Source organism: Podarcis filfolensis (assembly GCF_964270895.1).
Source record: "Podarcis filfolensis genome assembly, chromosome: 14".
Classification (NCBI taxonomy): Eukaryota; Metazoa; Chordata; class Lepidosauria; order Squamata; family Lacertidae; genus Podarcis; species Podarcis filfolensis.
The window spans coordinates 47677987-47704328 of NC_139616.1; positions in this window are offsets into that span (position 1 = coordinate 47677987).

Genomic DNA, 26342 nt, shown 5'->3' on the forward strand with positions numbered 1-26342 from the left:
TTGGTGTAGTGGTTAAGAGTGGTGGACTCGTAATCTGGTGAACCGGGTTCGCTTCCCTGCTCCTCCTCATGCAGCTGCTGGGTGACCTTGGGCTAGTCACACTTCTCTGAAGTCTCCCAGCCTCACTCACCTCACAGAGTGTTTGTTGTGGGGGAGGAAGGGAAAGGAGATGGTTAGCCGCTTTGAGACTCCTTAGGGTAGTGATAAAGCGGGATATCAAATCCAAACTCTTCTTCTTCTTCTTCTAAAATTTTTTACGCATCACTTGGGAAGACAGGCAAACTAATGCCAGTGTACTGGAAGAAGCAAAGATCACCAGTGTTGAAGCAATGATTCTTCAACATCAACTTCGTTGGACTGGTCATGTTGTGAGGATCATGTTGTGAGGATCACTCATAACCGAGTAAGATTGTCTTCCATGAACATGGTCTTAACAGTGAGTCCACAAGTGACTGTGGAGGCCAATTCTGGATCCACACATCCTTCCACAGTGGGGACATTGGTTTCTGGGTGGGAGTTGATCACGATGTGGTTGTGCCAAGCGTGCCTTCCTCTTAGCATGTTTCTCCCTTGCGTCCTGAGTTCGAGTGTCTTCAATGACATCTTTGGTAAAGGCTGTTCTCCAACTGGAGCACTTGCAGGCCAGTGTTTCACAGTTGTTGGTGTTTATACTACATTTTTAAAGATTTGCTTTGAGAGAGTCTTTGAACCTCTTTTGTTGACCACCAGCACTATGCTTATCATTTTAAAGTTTGGAATAGAGTAGTTGCTTTGGAAGAAGATAATCAGGCATCTGCACAACATGACCAGTCCAACGAAGCTGATAATAGTAATAGTAATAATAATAATAATAATAATAATAATAATAATAATAATAATTTATTACTTATAACCCACCCATCTGGCTGGGTTTCCCCAGCCACTCTGGGCAGCTTCCAATAGCAGATTAAAAATACATTAAAACATCAGTCATTAAAAAACTTCCCTAAAGATCCTTGCTAAGATCCTTGGGTGAGCACCTTCTCTAGGCCCCATCAACATCAGAAGAATGGGTGGTGGCGGCGGCACAAAAGAGAAAAAGAGCCTTTCCTGTGGTTGTCCCCAGACTGTGGGAATCGCCCCCCCCAGGAGGGGTTAGAGTGGCTCCCTTGTTGTTATCTTGCCACCAGCAGGTTAAGACCTTCTTGTTCAGACAGCCTTTGGAAACTCTTCTTCCTCTTCTTCCTCCTCGTCCTCCTCTTCTTCTTCTGTGATCACTCATAGCCTAGTAAGATTATCTTCCATAATCACGGTTTTAACAATGAGTCCGTAAGTGACTGTGGAGACCAATTCTGGATCCACACATCCTTCCACAGTGGGGACATACCGTATTTTTCGCTCTATAGGACGCACTTTTTCCCCTTCAAAAATGAAGGGGAAATGTGTGTGCGTCCTATGGAGCGAAGACGCCATAGCCCCGCGACCCTCTCCCGGCTGGAGAGGTAACGCGGGGCTATGGCAGGAGCCTCTCCGCTGCTCCCTTTCCGCTGCTCCCTGACCTGCTCTTTGGGGCTGGTGGCGGGCTTTGCCCCGCCAGCCCCAAAGAGCAGGTCGAAAGGTACCTGAAGCCTCGAGAGCGAGAGGGGTTGGTGTGCACCGACCCCTCTCGCTCTCCAGGCTTCCAAGGTAGCCGCCTGAACGCACCTTAAACGGCACCTTGTTTTAGAGCGGGAAAACAAGAGGGGGAAAATTCTCCCCCTCTCTGCGCAGCTGCCTCCTGCCGCTTCACTGAAGGGGCGCTGGGCAGAGAGCGGAAGAATTTTTTCCCCTTGTTCTCCCCCCTCTAAAACAAGGTGCGTCCTATTGTCCGGTGCGTCCTATGGTGCGAAAAATATGGTAGGTTTCTAGGCGGGAGTTGATCACCGTGAGGGTTTACCAAACATGCCTTCCTCTTAGCACATTTCTCCCTTGTGTCCTGAGTTCGAGTGTCTTCAAAGCCCATGACACCTTTGGTAAAGGCTGTTCTCCAACTGGAGCGCTTGCAGGCCAGTGTTTCCCAGTTGTTGGTGTTAGCAGATGGTGCTGACCTGCAGACTTATTTCAAGGCAAACTGGGTTTTAATTGCTGGTTTTAAATGCATTCTGTTGCCTTTTTCATTATTGTTTTTCATTGGTTTAATTTTATTACAGTGGTACCTCGGGTTACAGGCGCTTCAGGTTACCGACGCTTCAGGTTACAGACTCTGCTAACCCAGAAATAGTACCTCGGGTTAAGAACTTTGCTTCAGGATGAGAACAGAAATCTTGTGGCGGCGGCGCGATGGCAGCAGGAAGCCCCATTAGCTAAAGCTTCAGGTGCTTCAGGTTAAGAACAGTTTCAGGTTAAGAACGGACCTCCAGAATGAATTAAATTCTTAACCCGAGGTACCACTGTACTTTGCAGTTTATAATGATGTTTTTGAAATATTGTAAGCTTGGGAGAAAGGTGAGATATAAATACAAAAATAGGAATAAATCACACACACACACACACACACACACACACACACACACACACAGATCTGATTCTGATCCTTTTACCAGCTCACACAGCTCCCTCTAAGCCGCTGTTTCCTCAAGCCTGAATTGTGCCTTCCAATATTTTGCAAATATTATTATTGCGCCCCTAAATCGTCGCAACTTGCCTATTGAGCAACCCCCTGCCAAAGCGAATAGCCGAAGGAACAGATGGAGCCTTTGGGCCACCCTCTCCTGAGTTCTTCTGCTCCGAGTGCAAGCCTGATCAGCTGTTTTCCCATCCTTGATGCTGGGAAGAGGGGATGCAGCCTTTGCTTGGCTTCTGCAAAAGGTGGACGCCAGCCAGCCACCGGCTTCTGTTTGTAAATACAGCTGAAGATCTCCTCCGATGGACTCACGCTGCTGAAAGCCCACCTCAATGGTGGGAAAGTGAAAAGGTAAACAAAGGCTGCTCGTTCCCACCAGCCACCGGACTCCACCAGACTTTTAAATCTTCTACCTCTAGAACAAATTGATTTCTTGCCAGTTTTACTGATGTTGTGGCTGTTCTGGTTGAAGACAACCAGGTGCAGAGAGCTGGGATAATCTTCTCCCCCCCTTTCTCCTTTCGCTGTATCCTGTTCATTGCCCCCTTCCTCAGCTCATAGACACACTGATCTGAAAGGAGGAACTAAGCCTATCCCAGAGGGAGCGACTCACGGGTGCGGGGGGTGGGGAGAAGGGAAACCCAATATGGGACGCAGTCAACAGCAAGGTCACACCACCCATTTTGGATTCAAAACTAACTTGGGCCAGACCAGTTCAAGCCTTGAATGTGAAACACCAAACTTGCCTGACCAGAGATTCTCAGAAGACTGGAGTAAATTTACGGACTATTTGAAAAGTAATTGTGATGAACAGATTACGCTAGTAGGTTTGCAAGAAGTTTTGTAAGGTGAATCATTTGAAATATTGCAAGAAAGAGAATGAGGAGAATTATTAGTTAAAGATAATTAAAGGTAATGTGACATTAAGAAATGCATAGTAAGTGATAAGAATGGAAAATCATCAAAGGTGTTGACGGAAGTCCAAAAATTATTGTATAAGATGAGTTGTTGTATGAATGATAATTAATATGTTAAAAACCAATAAAAACATATATACAAAAAGAAAAGGGGGCTCAGAAATTGAAGCTCAGATATGCTTCAAAAATGGCTGGTCCTCCTTTCAGTATCTCTGCTGTTATGTCTTTTCTCTGTATATATAATTAATTTTTTTAAAAAAATTCCTCTGTATATAATTTTTTAATTACATTTCCCAAATATTGCTGTTGCATTTGGCACGGTTTAGTGGGAAGACACCCCAGTGAAAATTTCTGTTACTATATATCTTATATGGCTGTTTCTTTCTACAGTCGTACCTTGGAATTTGAACGGAATCTGTTCTGGAAGTCTGTTTGACTTCCAAAACATTCAGAAACCAAAGCGTGGCTTCTGATTGGCTGCAGGAAGCTCCTGCAGCCAGTCGGAAGCCACGGAAGCCCCATCAGACATTTGGGTTCCAAAGAATGTTCGCAAACCGGAACAGTCACTTCCGGGTTTTGATTGTTCGGGATTCAGTTTGTTTGGGAGCCAAAGCATTCAAGATCCAAGGTATATATTTTTAAAATTTTGTATATGGATGTTTTAAGATGTTCTATATCTGTAATGCCTAATAAAAGTTTGGAGAAAGAGAGAAGAATATAACTGTTGTTATGCCTTTACAAATGGCCTCTAGGGTTTTTTGTTTGGAGCAAGTGATCCCTCCTTTTTTGTTCCTTTATTGCAATCTTCCTCAACCTGGTACCCTCTCAATGCGGTTCAATCAATCAAAATGTTTATTCGGCTTTACACCCATCATGAAACACAACACAACAAAACAAATCAAAACAAATCAAATCAAATAAAACAGCGGACTCGTACAAGCCACAAGTAGTATAACACAGTTCACAACTCACAAGGACAGATATTATCCATTCATAAGAAAAGTTTAAGATTAAGATTAAAAATTTTAGGCACTACACTAAAATCAATATCTGATGTCATTATAGAAAATTCTTATAACTATCAATAATCAACTAACATTCCATTCCGTCTCTTGTACGAGAGGACGGCTGTTAGGAATTTAGCAACCTGTAGGGTAATATAAACTGCAGCTCCCCTCAGTCCCCATCAGCACAGCCAGTGGTGAGGGGTGAAGAGAGTTGTAGTTCCAACGTATTTCGGGTTTGTTCACTTTGCATTTTAGTGCAAGCCCGCCTGAGCGCACCCCAAATGCAGTTATCCAGTCATATTCGTACTTCTCTGAATTTTGCAAAGCAGTTCTCCAACCCCCAAAAAGTCACACAAAAATCGTTACAGCAAAAAAAAACTGCATCACATTTAAGGGGAATAGCTTGCAAAAAAAAGGAATTACAGTGGTACCTCGGGTTACAGATGTTTCAGGTTACAGACACTTCAGGTTACAGACTCCACTAACTCAGAAATAGTACCTCAGGTTAAGAACTTTGCTTCAGGATGAGAACAGAAATCGCGCTGCAGCAGCGTGGCAGCAGCAGTGGGAGGCCCCATTAGCTAAAGTGGAACCTCAGGTTAAGAACAGTTTCAGGTTAAGAACGACAGACAAATTACCACTGTATTAGGTAATGAGAAGAACTAAAGCTAAGATGGGGTGGGGGGGGGGGCGGATCAGAAACTGAAATGGATTTTCCAACTCTTCAGGGCAGCATGTTGGCTATTCCAGCTCTCCAGTCCATGATAACAATACAGTTATCGATATAATCTTCTAACATTTTGCAGGTGAAAACAGGTCAGCGGACCCTGGGAAGCCAAAACAAACAAGATGAATTTTAACAGGGAGAAATATAAAGTATTGCACTTGGGCAAAAAAAAATGAGAGGCACAAATACAAGATGGGTGACACCTGGCTTGAGAGCAGTACATGTGAAAAGGATCTAGGAGTCTTGGTTGACCACAAACTTGACATGAGCCAACAGTGTGACGCGGCAGCTAAAAAAGCCAATGCAATTCTGGGCTGCATCAATAGGAGTATAGCATCTAGATCAAGGGAAGTAATAGTGCCACTGTATTCTGCTCTGGTCAGACCTCACCTGGAGTACTGTGTCCAGTTCTGGGCACCACAGTTCAAGAAGGACACTGACAAACTGGAACGTGTCCAGAGGAGGGCAACCAAAATGGTCAAAGGCCTGGAAACGATGCCTTATGAGGAACGGCTAAGGGAGCTGGGCATGTTTAGCCTGGAGAAGAGGAGGTTAAGGGGTGATATGATAGCCATGTTCAAATATATAAAAGGATGTCACATAGAGGAGGGAGAAAGGTTGTTTTCTGCTGCTCCAGAGAAGCGGACACGGAGCAATGGATCCAAACTACAAGAAAGAAGATTCCACCTAAACATTAGGAAGAATTTCCTGACAGTAAGAGCTGTTCGACAGTGGAATTTGCTGCCAAGGAGTGTGGTGGAGTCTCCTTCTTTGGAGGTCTTTAAGCAGAGGCTTGACAACCATATGTCAGGAGTGCTCTGATGGTGTTTCCTGCTTGGCAGGGGGTTGGACTCGATGGCCCTTGTGGTCTCTTCCAACTCTATGATTCTATGATTCTAAGTGTAGTTTGCTAGAAGTGGCAAGACTTTTTCGGAGACCCCTCTTCCCCTCACAGAACTACAACTCCCAGAGTTCCCTGAGAGAAGGGATTGACTGTTACACCACTCTGGAAACTGTAGTTCTTTGAGGGGAATTGACGTCACCCTAACCACACGCAGAACGATTAACAATTACGCTATCCAAGGTTTTTTGAGCGTAGGGAAGCCATGGCTGCTACAATAGTGGTGTAATAGCGCTTCACATGTATGGTGCAGATGTGGCCTTAGTTGCAAAGTTTTTATAACACCCGGCAGGAATGGAAACCATTCCAGAAGAGGAGGAGCCAAAAGTTGCTAGTTGTCAGATGAGCCAATGCAGTAGCCCCGATTTCTTCTCTCACTCTGCTGTAGTCTGGTGGAATGGCTGCTGGCAGTGGATGGAGGGAGGAGGCTGATGCAAAGCGGGGCCTTTTCTGCGGTGGCTCCATGTTTGTGGACTGCTCTCCTTAGGGAGGCTCGCCTGGCACCTTCACTAAATGACTTTTGGTGCTGGGTGTAAACGTCCCACTTCAACCAGGCCTTGGGCTGATTAAAGAATCTATGGCCTTTTTAATGTGTTTGTGGGGAGTTTTGTTTGTTTCTTTGCTTTTGCTGCTATTTTGTTATGTATTTCGTATTTTTATTTTGTGTCTTTATGTTGTAAAATGTCCTGTGATCTTCAGATGAAGGGCAGTATATCAATTTAAGAAGAAGAAGAAGAAGAAGAAGCCACCGATCATTTGCACACTCGCTGAAAGAAAGCGCTGAATTCCCGCCCAATTGCTGCAGCAGCCAATAGCCAGCAGACCTTTATGCACCCACCAATCATCAAAAAACACACCGCTGACAATCTCCTGCTCGTGGCAGCCAACAATCACCAGTCCCACCTCACAACTATCCATATATAAGACAACCCCCAATTTTCAGCATAATTTTTAAATAAAATAACCTCGTTTTACACACAGGAAAAATACGGTAAATATGGTGTTAGTGTTTCAAAAGACTGCAGTGGGTGCATGATGGCAGACATAGTGCCTTTGTGTTTGTGCACAGATATTTTACATGCCTTTGCACCAGTAACACGATTGACCAGGCAGATTTAACTTCTAGAGACCCTGGAGAGGGAGCTGAACACTGACCGGGCAACTTTATCAACTCATACCAACAGCATTTTAATAAGTCATTTCCAAAACACAAAAACAGGAACAAGATCAAGTTGGTGGTTCCATTAAAATCAGTGTAGCAAATTACCCATGACTTAACTCCCATTGATTTTGTCAGAACTGAGTTTAACTGGCGTACTCGGGATCCAATGATCTCTGAAGGACTGGAAGACAGGGGCTGCCCCCTGGATAGTGTGTAACCATTGGAAGGTAGGTCTTTTCACAATCCATATGTCACCTCCAAAGAGTTTTCTGATTTATCAACAGAGGGAATACATTACAAAGATGTTATTGGATTTATCAATAGCCAGGAATCTGGAAGATCATTTCCAAGTATATATAAAATGGTTTGGTCTGTTTAAGGAAAAATGGGATCAATTGAAGAAAGGTTAGACGAAAAGAAAAATGGAAGATGGATCTAATTAATGGAGTCATTGTAGGTTGGAAGCAACAAATACTATAGAGAAAAAAAGTAGTATTATAATTTGAAATTGACGATTATGTTAAAGAGAAGATTCCTAGTCCTTCTTGTAGAAACTATTGTGCTTAAAGACATGCAATCTGAATCCTGAAATACTGCTCATGATGGGAGGGGAGTCGTTTATATTTACTCTTCAATCAATGTTCCTTTTGTAATGCAGTCACGGTATGGAAAACAAATAAATATATTTATGATTAAGGAGAAGGGGGGGAGGAAACGATGGGAAAAGCTGTGACTGCTCAACACTTTCAAGACTCTCAAAACAATCTCGGTTTTCTTCCCGCAAATCAGTGAAACAGGGATCCGGGATCCTGCAGAGACAGCTCCAGCGCTTCCTTTGATTGCGGACATCTATCTCTTCCTTGACAACTTTGCCTGTTAGCAGAGTGAGTCGGCTGTTTAATTCACCTGACTTGTTAAGGGCTCCCTGATTTCCCCCCTTCTATCCTTGTTTGCTTTTTCTGAAGTTCTGGGAAGTCAACGATCTTGCATTTGCAGGCTAAGTGCGGAGTTCCCGTCGGGTGACTAAAATTCACAAATAATCTGGCAATTTGTCCACTGTCTCGGGAGCCCGCGGGGAAGCTGATCACTGCAAGAGTTTTTGGTATAAAAGAGGGAGATTGATGAGCTGCCCGGAATGCGGGGCTGGCTGGCAGCTTCCCAAAGCTGAAGATGAAACGCTACAAGCAAAGGGAACTCAATTGGCAACGCCGGCCGTGATTGTTCCTGCATCCTGGGCGGACTCTTGATTTGGCAATCCTTGCTTTAAAAGGCACCGCTGCTGAAACCTCAAGTCCCCGCTGCTCAGATAGACTGCTCCAGGCTCATACACTCTTCTGCAACAAAACAGAACCCGATTAGCTGCCGCTGTCCAGAAACTCATTTTTAAAAATTGCATTTATACTCCACTTTTATCTCCAAAGGGGACGTGGGTGGTGCTATGGTTAAACCACAGAGCCTAGGACTTGCCAATCAGAAGATCGGCGGTTCGAATCCCCATGACGGGTGAGCTCCCGTTGCTCGGTCCCTGCTCCTGCCAACCTAGCAGTTCGAAAGCACGTCAAAGTGCAAGTAGATAAATAGGTACCGCTCTGGCTGGAAGGTAAACGGCATTTCTGTGCGCTGCTCTGGTTCACCAGATGCGGCTTAGTCATGCTGGCCACATGACCCGGAAGCTGTACGCCGGCTCCCTCGGCCAATAAAGTGAGATGAGCGCCACAACCCCAGAGTCGGCCACGACTGGACCTAATGGTCAGGGGTCCCTTTACCTTTACCTTTTTATTTCCAAGGAACGTAGGGTGGTGGGCATGGCCCTCCCCACACCTCATTTAGGTAGGATAGTCTGAGAAGCAGTGAACAGCCCAAGGAACTTCATGGCCAAGTTCGGGCATTTGAACCCTGGTCTTCCATGTCTCAGTCCGCAACTCTAATCATTGAGACACACTGCCTCTCCCGTCATGCATGTGATGGCCTTGGAATCCAATTCAGAGGCTGAACCGGAGGAATCCCAGCCTGCACAGGAGTCCCCGCCTCCAGGGCTGGCTGAACTGGGGCAGGACCTTGATTCTGAAGCGCCTGCACCTGTGCCGGATCCTCAGGAGCAGGCACCAGGTGAATCCACTCTGGCTCCGGAGGTGGTTGAGGACTCAGTGCCTACAGGTGAGTCTCCCCCTGGGTCCAGTAACCCTTCAGCCTCTCCTGAACTGCAGAGGCTCAGGGCAGAGAGGCGAAGGGAACTGGTTTCTCCCAGGAGGAGTGCTCGCCTTAAGGTCAGGAGAGGCGGGTCTCCTGGGGGCCGGGACCGCCCCTGGCCTCAGAGAAGATAAAGGCCAGTCAGCCTGGTCCCAGGTTGTGGGAGCAACGTCGTTGTTGAGTACCTGTTCCTGCCCGGACCCAGACCTGATCCTCCAGTGTTCCTGTCCCCGCCCGGCTTCCTGCTTCGGACCTCGCCCCGCTCCTTGTGAACTGTTTCCAGGCTAGTGACCCAGGACTGGACTTTGACTACGCCAACGGTAACCTTCCCCCCGGGACCAGCACAATGCCCTTGATTATCTTCTCCCTGCCCCATTGGCACCCTGAATGTGCTTTATTGCGTTAGGCTGAGAAGCAGGGGCCTCTGTGCTACACCTCCTGACTTGCTGCCCACACTAAGCCCCAAAGCAATCTTTTCACAGAGCATCTCAGAGGTAGGCTTAATTATTCTGTGCTGGGAAAGGAAAATCCTGGGCTTGGGTCACAGAGGGGGAAAGTGGTACCCTTCGAGTGTTGATGAACTCCGACTCCCATCATTGCTAACCATTGGTCATGCTGGCCACGGCTGGCAGAATTGAAATTGAGCGATGCTTGGAGGGCACCACATCCCCCATCCCTGTTTGAGGCCTAGGATTTTGCTTCCAGTAACAAGCCAGGTGTGAGGTTTTGACTTTGACCTAGGGGCTTTGGCCTTCATCCCTTCCGCCCTAATAAATCATTGCCTTCCTCTGGCAATGCCTTCCTGGTGGTGGCTCCCCTTTTGTGGAAGCATCTTTCCTCCGCACGCAGGCAGGCACAATCCTTGAGGACCTTTCAGCTCCTCCTAAAAACAGATTTGTGTATGCAGGCCTTTCCTGCGGTTCAATTCCAGTTTGCGATTTCACTTGCTAGTGCCCAATTTCAGGTGCATTTATTCTATACAGTGGAACCTCTACCTGCGACCATAATCCATTCTGGAGGTCCGTCCGGAGGTTGAAGTGGGTCGCTGGGAGAGGCGCCATTGTGTGCAGGCACTTCTGCACATGCATGAACGGTGATCGTCGCTCCTGCGCATGCGCGACCGGCGGCAAACTCGCCGGTTAGTTCCTTGTTTGCCTCGGACGTTGGGCGAAATGGACACAAGCGGAGGCGGATGTAAGAAGAGGTTTGACTGTATATGGACTTATTGTTATATAAGTTTATTTTGGGGAGAGAGGGGGGAAAGGAGGCTACCTCAAGCCTGATTTGGGAGGCGGTATAAAAGCATTTCAACAAGAAATAACGAAAAGAAAGAGAGGAAAGTGAAAGAAGAGATTGGGTGAGATTCCAGCATTTAATTAGACAGAGAACGTTCTAGGAACATTGCAGGCAAATTGCATTGAATTTCTCTGATTTATCCTTCCAGTAGATGGACAGGTCTAAAAAATCTAAACCTGCAAAATCTATTTACAGGCTGGGGGTGAATAATATGAGTCTACACTTCAGTGCTTTGACAACGTCGGTTCCATACAGAGTGGAAATGAACATTTGCAGGCGTTTGAAATTCATCTCCCAAATGTGCCTTCTGGATTGCTGGATTCTACCTTGATGTGGAATTTGTATTTGTTTGTTTTGTGTGTGTTTTTTTTAAGTGCAAAATATCGGCTGCCTTGCCTGCCATTTGTCCCTATTCCCCTAATTAAGAACATAAGAAGGGACTACTGGATCAGGCCAGTGACTCTTCTGGTTTATTATCCTGTTCTCACAGTGGCCGACCAGGTGCCTCTTCCACGGTGCTCCCTTTGCAACCCATGCTATAGTCCATTTCAGGGCGGAAGGAGTTAATTATGGCTCCCCTGAAACCCCACCCCTTTTGCTTCCACATTCACGGTTGGGGTGCTTAGGTGCTGGGTCAATTTTTCAAGGCAGGGGTCAGAACATGCCACCCACTACTGGAGCTCCTATACATACACACGCCAAAAAGCCTCAAAATTTATCAGCGGGTTTCAGCTCTCTGTTCACACAGACAGCCAAGCCAAAGTTTCTCTCCTGGAAACTTTTGACTCGGCATTCATTTTAATTCCTGCATCATTCACTCGTACGCATGCAGGGCCAGATTTAGGCTTGATGAGGCCCCAAGCTACTGAAGGTACTGGGGCCCTTTATATGTCCAGTTGTCCTTTGTCAACCACAAATTGTCTCTGTTTTTTGTGTTGAATATATGCTACATGGGAATTTATGGACCTAATAGGTATCTAAAAGGGACGTGGGTGGCACTGTGGGTTAAACCACAGAGCCTAGGACTTGCTGATCAGAAGGTCAGCGGTTTGAATCCCTGCGACGGGGTGAGCTCCCATTGCTTGGTCCCTGCTCCTGCCAACCTAGCAGTTTGAAAGCACGTCAAAGTGCAAGTAGATAAATAGGTACCGCTCCGGCGGGAAGGTAAACAAACGGCTTTTCCATGCGCAGCTCTGGTTCGCCAGAAGTGGCTTAGTCATGCTGGCCACATGACCCAGAAGCTGTACGCCGGCTCCCTCGGCCAATAAAACGAGATGAGTGCCACAACCCCAGAGTCGGTCACGACTGGACCTAATGGTCAGGGGTCCCTTTACCTTTAGGTATCTAAAGCCATTTGCAAATAACAAAATATGTATTTATCGAAGTAATTGTTACAACCAGTCCATGCAGAATGTAGGCACCCTATATAAAGAAATGAGCAAACCAGTGATATTTGAGGGAGCAGGCTAGCAGGCGGGGCCCATGACTTACATCACAGGAGTCCACACAACACAAAACACTGTTGCTGTATGTAGGTTTTATTTTATTAGTTTTTTATTTTATATTTTGGAAATGTACATACGGGGGGTTTTTTTTCCCATAAAAAATTTTTGGGGCCCCCAAGAGAGCGGGGCCCTAAGCTACAGCTTGTTTAGTTTAAACATAAATCCGGCACTGAACTGGATGCAGCCAAGGCTGAAGCTTCCTTTGTGTGGCAGAGGCTCTTGCCTTGCCGAATCGCTCTCCCTGTTCCCTTTGATGCTTGCTCCACATAATGCGTTGACAGCCTGTGTTTTGTCAGTTGTTTTACAATGTTGACAAGGAAGTGTGTGTTTTCTTGTGCGCGAAGCCCAGCCCGTTCCTTCGAGGGAGGCAGCTTCGGAGGGCTCAGAGCATGGAAGAAACTCGTGAAATTTAGCCACACCATGTGATGTCCAGGCGTGGGAAAGGGAGGGGGCACAAGGTCATAATGAAGAGCCAGGCAGGGACCTAGAAGTGTCTTCAGCCCCCCTGTCTCTGCCTTTTGCCTTCATATTATAAGCAGATCAAGGGGGTGGAGACCAGAAACCTGATTTTCAAAATTTCTTTCTTCTCAACACCTGCTGAAAACTTTTCTATTCTGCCAGGCCTAGGCAGGCAGTTAAGAATACTTCCTTGCACAATGGCTAATTGATGCTTGTTTGCTGGTTTTGGTGGTGGTGGTGGGGGTTTTACTGCATGGTTTTATGCAGGGGTCAGCAAACTTTTTCAGCCATGGGCCGGTCCACTGTCCCTCAGACCTTGTGGGGGGCCGGACTATATTGTGGGGGGGGTGAATGAATTCCTATGCCCCACAAATAACCCAGAGATGCATTTGAAATAAAAGCACACATTCTACTCATGTAAAAAGCATGCTGATTCCTGGACCATCCGCAGGCCAGATTGAGAAGGCGATTGGGCTGGATCCGGCCCCCAAGCCTTAGGTTGCCTGCCCATGTAGTAGATCTTGCTCCAATTCATGACTAAGATCCCATCCTATTGGACCTGACATAGGACTGAACTTGGGGGGGGGGGGGTTGGCAGGCAGACAATTCTACCTGCTCTTCAAGACGAGACAAGTCATTCTGGCAGCCTGCCTTCATTAGAAACACTGAACGTAATCACCATATTTAATGCTTTTATCATGACTCAATGGATCACTGAACAGAGGAGCTACAGAAAGACAATTAGAAGCGTTCGTCTTTACTCAAAATTTCCCCCATCTCTCCAGCTTTTGTCTGAAGACTTATTTGTTCGCTAATTGCAAATATATAATTTGGTAGGGAGACTCTAGCTGCATTCGCTGCGTGGTTAATGCGCTGACCGGGCAACTTTAGTGCGTGGATCCTTCCGTTGAAAGGCTAAATCCATATCTAGCCATCTGAAATGCAGCTATTTATTGCTATTATTACTATTATTATATGTGCTGGGTTTTTTTTCTAGAAAAAGAGGTGCTGGAGCTCATCTTGTACTTCTCCCTCATTTTCTTAGAACGGCAATGGTGCTCACTGAGAGGTGCTGGAGCTGAGCTCCTGGGAACTCTGGCTGGGGGGGGGGAAGCCCTGATTATTATTAAATGTACAGTGGTACCTCTGGATACGAACAGGATCCGTTCTGGATCCCCGTTCGCATCCTGAAGCGAACGCAACCCGTGTCTGAGCATCTGCACGTACATGGGTTGCAATTCGCCGCTTCTGCGCATGCAGGTGACGTCATTTTGACTGTCTGCGCATGCATGAGCGGTGAAACCCGGAAGTAACTCGTTCCGTTACTTCCAGGTCACCACGGAGCGCAACCCGAAAATGCTCAACATGAAGCAACTTCAACCAGAGGTCTGACTCTATTTCTATCTCACCTTTCTCCCAAATTGGGGATTCAAGGCTTAGAAACACCATCACCTCTTCAGACACAGGCCTCTGGACCACCATTCCTTGGGGCCTGTGGTTTACAGAGAATTTTGCAAATTTATGGCAGATCCACCGTATACATTTTAAGCAGATGTGAAGCACATTTGAAGAATACTGGGAACTGTAGTTTGAGGCAAATGGGAGCTTTGCGAGGAGGAAAACTACAGCTCCCAGGATTCTTCTCGGGGTGGGATGAGGAAATCATGTACTTTAAGCATGTGTTGAATATATTTTAAATGCATAGGATGGATTTGACCTCCCATCCTTTGCCCTCTGATGCCGTCACAACCTTCATCCAGAGAAAAGAGGAGCCTTGTTTGGTTTCCTCAACGAGAAATGAAGTCTTTGGCTCACTAAGTAGGAGGGTAAAGGGAGGGGAGGCGATTGATTCAAGGTTTGGGGTATTTGAATGAGGGCCCCCCGTAAGTATTAGTGATCGGTTTGGAATCAATGCCCCCCCCTTGGCTCTGGATTACACAGGGGTTCCTGGAACGAGGAAGACCGACCTCCTAGGAGAACGTGCTAAGAGACCTGATTACTCCCTTCGTCCCATCCGAGCTCAGTGGGGGATTGGAACAGCAGGCAGACTCTTAGCTAAACACTCAGAGTGAGAAAAACAACTTTCAGGTGTGGTTTACGATGTAGCCCAAACAGTTCCCACGAGCCGACTCCATGCGGGAAGCCTCTCTGGATAGACCATCGCAAAGAGGAACCCAGGCAAACATCCAAACCCACACTTTCACCTGGTTCCCGTTAACACCCCTCTCCCGCAAACTTATAGGTGCATCTGGTCCTGCTTGCATCTGTTTGGCCACTGTGAGAGTAGGATGCAGGAATAGATGGACCATTGGCCTGACCTAGCAGGCTTGTCTTTATGTTCTTGAGAGTTTGGCAAAGACCAATGGAAGCTGGAGGGTGATGGTGGTACCAGCCTAGGGGTGGGGGAACCTGTCTCTGCATTCTTGGATTCTCAAAAGCTGTGTCATTTGAGTTTGTGTGTGTGTAAGTGGTATGCAAACTTCTTTCAAAAAGGGCCAGATTTGATGAAGTGAAGGGCCAACAACTAAAGGGCCGACCAAAGTTGTTTACCTTTTTTTAGGATTGAAGATGTTGAGCTTTTGTTAGGATTTTCCCCCAGGGAATAAACTGCCACAAGGGCCGGATTAAACCAACCAGGGGGCCGGATTAGCCCCCCAAAATGGACTTTGGTCATGCCTGGAAGATACCTTCACACTTCAGCTCTTCAGAACTGAGAGAGAAAAGGGGAGGGGGAGAGAAAGAGAGAGAGACCCCCCCTGGCGGATCAAAATCACTTACCGGGTTCAGCCCAGCCAGGAACAGGTGTGTGAAAATCAGCACCCAGACACCAGATAGAACAACATTCCCCCCTCCTCTCTCCTCGACTTCCATAAATCAACTCTCTAATCTTTCACTGTCCAGCCAGATTGCTTGCTGGGAGGGTGATGAATTGCCCTCCAGCCCCTGACAGCTGCAGGAATATCACTCATGGCCAAAGACAGACCTCTAAATCTGCCATTATAGAGTGTTGAAAGGAAGAATGTCTGTTTTTGTAACCTACCTCAGTTATAATAAATATTTAAAATCCACATTAACATCCTCTTATAGTTACAATCTGCCCTCTGTGGAACAGCGTCCAACTTAGATTTAATTAGCGACTGAATTTTTCCAGTTTGGGCTCCTGGTTAAGCTGAGGATTCTTGGGTCTCTCGCGGAATGCCTCTGTTTTCATAAACTACCTGCACCGGCATAAATATCAGCCATGTCGCCCGGTTGCCCTGTTGGAGACAGAGACCCTTTTGTCTTCCTGAATGCTTACATTTAATTTAAATGATTGGATCTTTCCAGACTCCCGAGTGGGGGGGGGAGGGCGAATGATTTCCCTCCTTGCCAAGAACTCCTGCCATGCCTCACTTCGAAAAAGCTGGCACAATACCTTTGGCATCAAGGGGGGAAATGGAGCGATCTGGAGCAGGTAAGAAGGAGTCAGAGGCTCCCAGGCCAACATTCTTGGGTCATTATGGATGGGGCTGTTCAAAGGTGAGTTTCGTCAAGTTTCAAGGGTTGAGATCCAAGCTCCTCCCACCATGAGAAAGTCTGTTCCATAGCTGAGTCACCGCGGAATTGCGCCGCAAAGTGAAATTCAAGATGAAGTTGGAGCCTTGATGGCAGAAAGTGAGGAGGAATTAAAGAATCTTTTAATGAGGGTGAAAGAGGAGAGCGCGAAATATGGTCTGAAGCTCAACATCAAAAAAACTAAGATCGTGGCCACTGGTCCCATCACCTCCTGGCAAATAGAAGGGGAAGAAATGGAGGCTGCCTCTTTCTGTAATGTATGCATGGTGCTTTTTTAAGGTCTTTGGCTAAGGAGTTGGGCAATTGCAGAAGTCTTTAAAGGTTCCTGCACACTTTGTTCTTGGTCCTCACCTCCTTACAAGGTAGCGGGGGGGGGGGGACTCTGTTCAGCAGAAAAATAAAGACCTGTCTTGCTTTCACTGCCTCCTGCCTCCATCCATTCTTCTCTGACCGATCATGGACTTTAGGGGACCCAGAGTCCCTTGAGCACTGGGAATAGAAGGAGTGATTGAGATAGAACCTTGCCTGGCTCTCTCCCTCCTGCCACAGCATCCCATCATATGCATGTTTTCCCTCTGCCTAGCAGAGAAAACGCTACCCCCCCCCCCTTGGGGTCAGCCTCTCTCTGTATATTATAGATCTCGCTCTGTCTTAGAAAGGAGGTTAAAAGTAGCTCAATCCACTTAAGGGAGAAGTTAAAGTCTTGAGCGTTTAAAGTTTGCTGTTGCTTCTGGAAAGAAGCTAGCCTGAATTTGGGGGGGGGGGCACATTGTCCCTCGAGTCCAGCAGTAACATGAGCTCTTGCTAGCTTTTTTTTTTTAACCTTTGCTCTTCCAGATGGCTTTTCATTTCCACAATGAAGCAGGCGAGCAGATCCTTCGATCCGCCAAGGAAAGAGGCAAGGAGAAAGTAGAAGCCAAGCATTGGCCTGTGGAGTTTGAAGAGATCTTGGCTGTCATCTAACTCAGCTCCCGGCTGAATAGGGTTGCCTGGTCAGGACCCAGAGATTTCAGGGCCTGAACCTGAATCTTAGGGTCAGCCCCAGGGGATATCTTGAAAGACCTACATTGGCTCCCAGTACGTTTCCAAGCACAATTCAAAGTGTTGGTGCTAACCTTGAAAGCCCAGGTATACCTCGGCCCAGTATACCTGAAGGAGCGTCTCCACCCCCATCGTCCAGCCCAGCGACTGAGGTCCAGCACTGAGGGCCTTCTGGCCGTTCCCTCACTGCAAGAAGTGAGGCTACAGGGAACTAGGCAGAGGGCCTTCTCGGTAGTGGTGCCTGCCCTGTGGAACGCCCTCCCACCAGATGTCAAGGAAATAAGCAACTATTTTACTTTTAAAAGACAACTGAAGGCGGCCCTGTTTAGGGAAGTTTTTAATGTTTGATGCTGTATTGTTTTTAATATTCAGTTGGAAGCCACCCAGAGTGGCTGGGGAAACCCAGCCAGGTGGGCGGGGTATAAATAATAAATTATTATTATTATTATTATTATTATTATTATTATTATTATTATTACCTTCAAAGATCTCAAGGGCTGTCACACGGAAGAGGGAACAAGCTTGTTTTCTCCTGCTCCAGAGGGTAGGACTCAATCCAATGGATTCAAGTTAAGAAAGGGAATTCTAACTAAACATCGGGAAGAACATTCTGCCAGTAAGAGCCCTTAACAGTGGAACAGACTCCCTCAAGAGGTTGTGGACTCTCCTTCCTTGTCGGTTTTCAAGCAGAGGTTGGATGGCCATCTGTCATGGATGCTTTAGCTGAGATTCCTGCATTGCAGCGGGTTGGACTAGATGACTCCTGGGGTCCCTCCCAAGTCTAAGATTCTATGATTGAGCCATGGAGACATTAGCAAAATGCAAATCTGAGTAGCATTTGTGGCTTTGTGTTCACAAAGAGCAGATTTCTGGACCGTACCACTTTGGACTCAAACTGGGAACCCATCTGAATAATAATAATAATAATAATAATAATAATAATAATAATAATAATTTTATTCATATCCCACCCTCCCCAACCGAAGCCAGGCTCAGAGCGGCTAACAACAGTAAAAATAACACAGTTTACATAAAATCACAATCAATTAACTGAAATACATTCTAAAATCAATTCATTCTAAAATCAATTCAAAATCAAATTAATGGCAACCATTGGGCTAGAGTGCTATGAGGATTACAGAAGGAGAGAGGGGGTCAGACTGTGCCTTGGCCAAAGGCCTGGTGGAACAGCTCTGTCTTGCAGGAAAGATGTCAGGTCCCGCAGGGCCCTAGTGTCTTGTGACAGAGCGTTCCACAACAATCCCAAAAATTGTTCACACATGGTGTAGGATTAACTAAGTCTCATGAGGAACTTCTTACAAGTTTAACTAAGCACCACAAAGAGCACAGCACCTATATATAGTATATATACCTACAATGCATATATATCTCACGTAGAAAACTAGACACCCCAAAAATGGGTTCTAACCTTCCTGCTACAAGACGTTCCTGCAAGGAATTTTGTGGTTGTTCTATGGAGGGTCATGCAGCCATGCAAGCCCCCACCTGCAGTTTGAAATGGTACAGTCCAGAAACAGCCTGACGACCTCATCTGCTTTCTTTTCGTGAGGAGAAGACCCAGAAGCCTCTGCGGCTGCGTTCGCTGTAATGTGGAGGGTCTCTTCCAACATGCGGACATGCTTTCCCCTCTGGATAAATCAAGCTGCTCCATCAATCAAATGCTGAAATGCCGAGTTCATTCTCACGTGCCTTTCCGTTGCCCCCGAGACCCAGAGCTGTTTCTCTGGTTGGGGCTGGTGGTGATCACCTGGAACCATTTCCCAGTCCGCGGGAGCAGCAGGAGTGTCCATTAGCTGCCACGGATCAGTGGGAATGGTGTGTAAATTCCGGATATCGATGGTGGGGCCAGGCCTCTTATTGGCCGACGCTTTCCGCTCTCAGAAATGGGTCATTTAAAGAGAAAACTGTAAAGTGTTCAGTGCGGAGAAGGTATCATAACAAGTCTTTTGTCTCCACCGTGGCGCACACAGAGTAGGCATTCAAAGAGGAAACTTGAGGGAGCTCGTTTAATGGAATGAACCCAAGGACCCCCAACAGACCTCTCTACCTTGCCCCTTTGCTACCGTTTCCCACACAGACACAACAAACGCTTTCCTTCTTTGGCATCGTCCATCGACACAGACGCCTCCACCCGTTGCTGCCTCCCCCCCCCAAAAAAAAAATTAGTGGGGCAGCTTATTTTGCTTGTAGGGCATGGTGGTAGCAGGATCGGTGGTAGCTTGTTGTTGTTGTTTAGTCATTTAGTCGTGTCTGACTCTTCATGACCCCCTAGACCAGAGCACGCCAGGCACTCCTGTCTTCCATTGCCTCCCACAGTTTGGTCAAACTCATTCTGGTAGCTTCGAGAACATTATCCAACCATCTCGTACTCTGTCGCCCCCTTCTCCTTGTGCCCTCAATCTTTCCCAACATCAGGGTCTTTTCCAGGGAGTCTTCTCTTCTCATGAGGTGGCCAAAGTCTTGGAGTCTCAGCTTCAGGATCTGTCCTTCCAGTGAGCACTCAGGACTGATTTCCTTAAGAATGGATCGGTTTGATCTTCTTGCAGTCCACGGGACTCTCAAGAGTCTCCTCCAGCACCATAATTCAAAAGCATCAATTGTTCAGCAATCAGCCTTCTTTATGGCCCAGCTCTCACTTCCATACATCACTACTGGGAAAACCATGGCTTTAACTATATGGATCTTTGTTGGCAATATGATGTCTTAGAAGTCACTAAGAAGAGCGCTGTTGACTTTGACAAGATTTGTGCCAATGAGGCCGGCAGGACTCTTGAAGGAACAACAACTGGTTTTTATTAGGCCAGAGAATCCATCAGCTTCGGAGAAGTCAGAGGTATTCTCTAAGGAGGACCACATCAGTTTGGACAGGTCAAAGACCTCCAAAAATATGGTTGAGCAATGGAGCACCCAGCTGGAGAAGTGGGCATGAGAACTGGTTATGTTTAGCCTGGAAAAGAGGAGTCCGAGAGGAGATGTTATAGCCATTTCCACATATCTAAAGGGCTGTCACATGGAAAGTGATGTCCTCCAGATATTGTTGGACTACAACACCCATCTGCCCTGAGTGTTGGCCATGCTGGCTGGGGCTGACGGGAGTTGGAGTCCAGCAGCCACTGGAGAGCACCAGCTTGGCTATGCTTAGTCCAGGCTGCTTGCCAAATTATCACCAATCTGCTCCTGTGTGCCCGGCTAACATACAGTGCCATTCAACTCCCATCTTATAATTTCCTCCTTAGATGCACCTGTCAAATAAGATTTCACTTCATGCATCTGATGAAGTGAGCCTGAATCCACAAACGTTTTTGCCACCATAAATTTGTTTCAAGGTGCCAAAAGACTCATTGCACAGGAGCCGACTCCCAGGAGCCAAGGTCCTTCATCCCCCTTAATAAAATATTTGAGTGGGCAGGGCTCTCCCATGTTGATGGGCATTACCATTCAAAAGGTATGTGTGCAGCACATCATGTGATTATGTGGAACAGAGCTCACCTGCCCCCCATATTTTATTCAAGTTGGCACCCCTGGGTGCAAGAGACTAGCAAGTTTACAGTTCATGGAATTTTATCCAAATTTTAGCTTTTTGAACCCCATGGTATTGTTTTTTTTAACCCCAACAATTTTGATAACACCTCTCAGGTGGAAACAGCCAGAAGGTTCCACTTGTCTCTATGTATTTGCTGTCTCACTTGAGCTGCGTATTTTGAAGCACCCCTGGTTTCCTGATCCTTGATTTGTCCATTGCTATTTGTGCTTTTTAAAAATGGGATGTGGTGGGCAACATTACAGCATGCTGCATGAAGAAATACAATAGCCATGCCTGGACATTTGCAAGTTTGAAAATCATGTGGAATCATGGAGTATGCGTATGCGTGAATCATGACAACCAGTCTTGGGAGATAATGATAATTGAGATAATACCCTGCACCTTGTTGTTGTTGTTTAGTCGTTTAGTTGTGTCCGAGTCTTCGTGACCCCATGGACCAGACCATGCCAGGCACTCTTGTCTTCCACTGCCTCCCGCAGTTTGGTCAAACTCATGCTGGTAGCTTCAAGAACACTGTCCAACCATCTCGTCCTCTGTTGTCCCCTTCTCCTTGTGCCCTCCATCTTTCCCAACATCAGGGTCTTTTCCAGGGAGTCTTCTCTTCTCATGAGGTGGCCAAAGTCTTGGAGTCTCAGCTTCAGGATCTGTCCTTCCAGTGAGCACTCAGGGCTGATTTCCTTAAGAATGGATAGGTTTGATCTTCTTGCAGTCCATGGGACTCTCAAGAGTCTCCTCCAGCACCATAATTCAAAAGCATCCATTCTTCAGCGATCAGCCTTCTTTATGGTCCAGCTCTCACTTCCCTACATCACTACTGGGAAAACCATAGCTTTAACTATACGGACTTCGGTAATTTTATTACTTCTTTTCCAGTCATACTACATTGTTTCGCAGCTCAGCTCGGACAGGTCAGATCAGAAACCAGAGCAGGTACATTTAGCCAAAGGTCTCTTGGCAGAACCTTGTTGAGCATCCTTCACTGAGAGGCGATTGCCCAGTAGCACACGGGAGGGACTAGGTGGAGAACTTTGATTGTGCACATGGTACCAAACCACACTACAACTCCCAGGAGGCCGGTGCAATAATAGATGTGTGAATGGGCCATTCAGCACCCACATGAAGAGCCGGGATCAAATTCTTAAAAGAACAGGCCAGCTTTTTTTGAAGGCTTGTAAAGACTGAGCCTATTCTGAGTTGCAGTGTTCCTAGTTTCAGTTAGTGGTGCTGTATCAAAAGGTGACATTTGGTGCTACAGAACTTAGCTATCATTCTTTGGCTGTTGCATGCTGGAAAACAAAGGGGGACGATATCGGCTGGCTCTTGGAGAAAGAGAGAGGACAAATAACTCAGATGCATCTGGAACGGAACTGCCTGTCCAGAGAAAAAGGTCTTTCCAGCTACCAGAAGGCCGCTGCCTTGCCCTCAGTGCCTGAAGACAGCCAAATCCTAATCAGGAGGGATGCACTTTGCAGAACAAGTTGCCTGCCTTCCTGTCTGTCTGTCCATCCTTTCCATTTGCTGTGCAAACAGCAATTCCTGACAGCTAATATTTCACCGAAAACAGAGCCAGCATTCTCTTTCCCCCTGTCTCCCTCTCCCTCTCCCCTGTTTATGAAGCTGAGGGTAAGTGTTTAATTAGTTGCCTAATTGCCTGGGTAATTGGTAGACATACTCAGCTCTCCAAGTAATCAGTCTGAACAGGCCTTGAAAATAACTGGCCCAATATTCATTAGTGCAGTTAAATCGTTAAACAGTTACTGTGTTTGATTCCCGACAAAGCCCAGCTAACAGCTGCGCTGGGCACATCTCAATGGCGCTTTCCGTCCTCAGCGGATGGGAAGAGACAGGGCCAGCCGACCAGCGGACTCTCTCGCCATCGTGGCTGGCAGGGAAGGAGAGGGGAGGAGAGGACGGGACAGATGGAGGCGCCGAGCTGGGCGCGAGAAGCGCCTCCCTTCCTACGGGGTGAGGTGCTAAGCCGATTCCCCTCGCCATCGCCTGGCTCCTCTTTTTCCTGAGGATCTGCCAATATTGGGAAAGCTTTGCTCAGGAGAGAGGGGAGACGGGCGTCTGCTGCTGAAATCCATGGCACCGAGGGAGATGCGCTGAGGGGTTGTGTGCGGCTGGAGCCATGTTGCAGATACATGGCCTCAGCACCCTCACCCAAAGCCACTTGGCGTGCATATTTGCCACATTGTCCTCTTCTCTGGTCATGTCAGTTACTGCATCTCACCAGGCCTGGTAGCAAGAGTCCTGCTAGTCACAGGAACAAGGGGGGTGGGGAATAAATATCTGCATTGTGATCTGCTGCCCCTGTGGATCTTGCCACCTGAGGTGGTTGCCTCCTCTTGCCACCTAGGTGAGCCAGCCCTGCTCACACAATACAATATTGAATTGAAATTGAAATACTTTAATGTCACTTGTACAACTTGTATACAGCGAGATTACAAGAGCACCCCCCACTCAGCTCTCTTAGTCTTAATTCCCCTCGTTTACTGACGCACACCCACCAAATCCGAAAGTCAGTTGCCCTGTTGTTATCTTTTCATTCAGCAGCCTAACAGCCCATGGATAGAAGCTGTTCTTTACCCTGTTGGTGTGACTAATCATGCTTCTATATCTTCTGGCCGAGGCAGTGGCGTAGCGTGGGTTGTCAGCACCCGGGGCAAGGCAAGTAATTTGCGCCCCCTAACCCGTGGATTTTAGCACTCGAGCCAGGTAGGGGCAGAGAGCTGCGAGTGCGAGCGCGCCCCCCCCCGATGTTGCGCCCGGTGCGGCCGGCCCCCCCTGCACCCCCCACGCTACGCCACTGGCCCGAGGGCAGGAGATCAAGAAAGTGCTGGCCAGGGTGTGAATCATCCCTGAGAATTTTCCTCACTCTCCTGAGGCAACGTTCTTCTGCTATTTCATCCAGCGGATTCACGGGACAGCCCATAATATATTGTGCTGTATTCACCACCCTCTGTAGGCACTTCCTACCAGATGATGTCAAACCAGCGTACCACACCATGATGCAGTATGAAAGGGCACTTTCTATTGTTGACCGGTAGAAGGAGATCATCAAATGTTGATTGACATTGTTCTGAGGAGCTGGGCCTTTGTACAACACTGTGGCCAGGCAAAGGCCTCTAGGAAGACACAGCACAGCAAAGGCCACAAGCAAGACACAGAGGCAACAGCCGTCCTTCCTGCTGCTTCTCACCAGCTTTGATTATTCATAGGTACGCTGCTCTTAAATATGGAAGTTCTATTTAACTCCGTGGACCGCCCTCTCTCAGGTGAGTCTACCTCCTCACTACAGCAAGCCCAGGGGACTGTTGTCAGTGGGCCCCTTGACCAGGCATGGGTGGAGGGCTTAGACCCCCAGGTTGGTGAGAATGCCAATAATAAAAATACCTGGAGGAGGTTGGAGGATGGATGGCGGCTAACAAATTGAGGTTGAATCCTGACAAGACAGAAGTACTGTTTTGGGGGGACAGGGGGCGGGCGGGTGTGGAGGACTCCCTGGTCCTGAATGGGGTAACTGTGCCCCTGAAGGACCAGGTGTGCAGCCTGGGGGTCATTTTGGACTCACAGCTGTCCATGGAGGTGCAGGTTAATTCTGTGTCCAGGGCAGCTGTCTACCAGCTCCATCTGGTACGCAGGCTGAGACCCTACCTGCCCGCGGACTGGCTCGCCAGAGTGGTGCATGCTCTGGTTATCTCCTGCTTAGACTACTGTAATGCGATCTATGTGGGGCTACCTTTGAAGGTGACCCGGAAACTACAACTAATCCAGAATGTGGCAACTAGACTGGTAACTGGGAGTGGCCGCCAAGACCACATAACACCGGTCTTGAAAGACCTACATTGGCTCCCAGTATGTTTCCGAGCACAATTCAATGTGTTGGTGCTGACCTTGAAAGCCTTAAATGGCCTTGGTCTAGTATATCTGAAGGAGCATCTCCACCCCCATCGTTCAGCCCAGACACTCTCATTGTGCTTCAAATGTAAGGTGTGAATGTGAGCTGGATCTCAGCTTCCAACCCTGCTGGCCTCCAGTGGTTTTAGACTACAATTCCCATCAGCCCAACCAGCACAGTTCTGAGGTTCCTCGATGGAGTTAGCAGCATGCACTAAGCAAATTTTACAGCCTTCAAACGACGCCACAAGGATTTCTTTCGTTGGGCTGGAGAGCACGCATCAGGGGCAGGTGCTGTCCACAGCGTGCTATTAGCCTCTTGATATTTTCCTTGACAGTTCTGTGGCTTTGTTCCACCTAACATCTGCAAGACATTACGTTTGGGCTCCTAGGACGGGCGAATGCTCCCCGTTCCCTCCCTGCAAAATCCCAAAGGCCGTGGCTATGAAGGGCAAAGTTCCACTTGGGTGGCCCAAGCACTGAGTTTACTCCTTCTCCTCCTTCTGATAATGATGATAATGGCGAATAACTTTTGGGAGGGCGGCCCTTCCAGCGGGTGATGAAAGGGCGACTGCCCTTCGACAAGTGAGGTCACGGCGAGGAGGGATAAGCAGTTTTTTACAAGCCGGGTCACATGGTGCTATCTGATGTCAAAGGGTTACAGATCTCAGGTCTGTGTACAGATAGTCGTAGTACTGCAATTAATTTGTGGATGGTCTTCTAAACCACCCCCTCAAAGCAATTCACGCATATGGTGGTTAAAAACAGTTAGAAACACAAATAGGACAAATGCATTTATTTAATTTATTTATTAAATGTCTGTACTGCCACAGGGCGGTTTACAATATAAGAACACCAAAATACATAAATAGCAACATGCAAAATCAATAAACAATGCTCCCCCCCACCCCATATTTTATTTAAAAGAAGTCTAAAACTCTAACAAGTGGACACTTGTGGTATAGACCGATTTACGCAGCTCGGAGGTCCTGCTGGAAGAAAAATGTTTCCAGCTGTTTCTGGAAAGTACAGACAGGGATGCTATTCCACAGAACAGGGATTGCCACACTAAAAACCCTGCTCTGAGTTACAACGGAGTGGGCTCCTGAGATCTTAGGAACTTGCAGGAGAGACTCAAATCTAGGTAGGGGTAAATCTTTCAGTTTTGCTTTCTCTGACTTTCTCATTTTCCCAGGTATAAGTTCATTTCTCCAAGTCAGTTTGCAATTTATTTTTCCAGAAGAAACGACCGTGAAAATTCATCAGCATTTTAGTATGAATTTTCCGAATATGAAGCATTTCCATCTATAATTTTCACCAATATACACATTTTTACGAACGCTTTACGCTAGGTGTGTGGCTTTTTGTACACATTGCATATTCAGTTCACCTATTGCTTCGGAAAGGATGGATTAAATAGATTCCCCTTTCAATGCAAGCCAAATCAGATTTCTCCCCCACTCCTAATTAATCAGCGAGACTGAGGGGTGGCCCCTGGTGATGTCACAGGGGGTGGGCCTTGATGATGTCATCCTC